We start from the raw sequence: 2,159 nt of genomic DNA on the forward strand, positions 1-2,159 counted from the left end.
TTAGTCGCATGCTCTCGTGTAATGAATGAATGCATGAATGTAGGATTGACATGAAATTCTTAAAGATAAACAAAAATGACCAAAAAATGGGCTGAAATGACTTAAATAAATAAAAAGTAAATGACTTAGAATGACTTTAATGAACGTAAGAATGAATTGACTGACCTTAAGAATGACTTGAATGCTTAAAAAGTAACTGGAATCCTTTAAAAACAACTTGAATGATCTGGAGAATGACACGAATGGCTTTGAGACTGACTGGTTGTAAAGTGGTGATCATTTTACATTGAATTAATACAGAAAAGGTATCCCCCACTTTATATCACAAAGTTACAAACACAAGTACAACCTGTAGTAAGAACAAATACTACACTTTGATCTTGGCCAAAAGGCCAAGAAAACCGGTATTTATTTGCTCCCTCCCCCCCCCCCCCCGAGTAAATTAGGTACAAGGCCGATTTTTAATGTGAGAAGTGAAGGGGAAATGGGGACCAACACCCCGGGAAGTAGGGGAGCTGAATAGTGACAATTGGTATGAAGGGTTGCCCCTACATTGACTAAAGTTTTATATGTGGGGTTGGTATTTATTTACTTCCCCACCGAGCAAATTAGGCACAAGGCTGATTTTTAATGTGAGGAGTGAAGGGGAAATGGGGACCAACTCCCCGTGGAGTAGGGAGCTGGATAGTGACAATTGGTATGAAGGGTTGCCCCTACATTGACCAAGGTCTTATATGTGGGGAAACCCCACATATGGTCTTTGCTTGCAGTATCTGCCGGAACAGATACTACACTTTGAGATATTAAATACTTTATTCATGTTAAAAATACATTGAAAATCAACACTAAACAAAAAACTTAGGCACATGGCCAACTCAAAAGGGGGGGGAGTGTTGGTGTCGTTGGTCATCCTTGTCATTCCAGAATTAAACAAAATCAAAAGTTTCTCCCAGCTAGTATCTTTCACTATTATACCGCATTCACCCTTTCGTACTTTGATTTTGGCCAAAAGACCAAGAAAAGCTTAAAAAGCTAATAACAACATCTATTAACAACAGACCTTTGATCTTAGCCAAAAAGGCCAAGCACAAAAGTGTTATGGACAGACCAATGGACCAACGGAGTGACTTAGTCGCTTGCACGCGACTAAAAAGAAACTAAAATGTTTGAAAATTTTGGTAATACGAGGAATTCTTACTGTAAACATATTATAAAGAGGAACCAGATTAACTCTATTTCGTGAAAATAACGATAGAGTAGAGGAAGACTAGCAACGTCTCTTCTGTGAGAAAATGGTTTTAGTGTAAAGAGAGTATCCTTAAATAGGTTTAAAGTTATTTTCTATTGTCTGTCAGGCTTACGTTTGAAACAAAATTGGATTTGAAGATGACCATGTTGTCGTCTACACATAAACACATGAAGCCAATAATGTTAATAAAACAGCAGGTATCTCCCCCATTGTTTGATTACTTGGTAAATCGTCACAATTCATTTCGGAGTGCTTTTCCACTAATGATTTTTGAATGTTGCATTTGTTACCAATACGTTTTATAGCATCTACAGAAACTGGACCTTCATGACAAATCAACACTAGCCTCTGATTTGATGACCTATTAATATTATTATACTCACTAGGAGTAATCACACAAGCCATCATCAAAGAGTGCTCTTTGAGAAGAATTTGTGGTGTTCCCTGAAGTCTGTGTGGCAACAAGTCTTTCCAGATTTCCAGTACTCTCCACCTCTGTCGATAACCTTTACAAAAGAATTTGTGCTATCACAACAGCCGCAAACCATTGATTTCTCGTTGGCAGTTTTCACTGGCACTTGGATGGCAATAAGCCTCCTCAAGGTCTCAGTCCTTGTTGCACTCATCTAGCGGAGGTTTGACTAGTGCTTTCTTTCCTCGATCTTTCCATCCTCCTTGACCTTCATTATTTGGCCGTTTATGGTGACACTTACAAAAACATAAATAAAAAAAAAATGAAAAAATAAGAAAATAGGGAGGCGGTATTTTGCAATCATACAGTTTCAGTTTTCATGATTCCATGTTATTATTATTATTATTATTATTATTATTATTATTATTACATTTTTGTGTTTTTTTTGCAAAGGAATCACCACTTATCAAGGCCCAGAGACCACTCGAAGATAGGGAT

General features: G+C 37.3%; 1 pseudogene; it reads right to left on the reverse strand.

Moving 5' to 3' along the window:
- Positions 1-300: 300 nt before the first annotated feature.
- On the reverse strand, positions 301-401 carry LOC145292585 (U2 spliceosomal RNA; annotated as a pseudogene).
- Positions 402-2,159: the final 1,758 nt, after the last annotated feature.

The sequence above is a fragment of the Euprymna scolopes genome, chromosome 13 (assembly GCF_053919585.1).
Source record: "Euprymna scolopes isolate OS-2025 chromosome 13, ASM5391958v1, whole genome shotgun sequence".
Lineage (NCBI taxonomy): Eukaryota > Metazoa > Mollusca > Cephalopoda > Sepiida > Sepiolidae > Euprymna > Euprymna scolopes.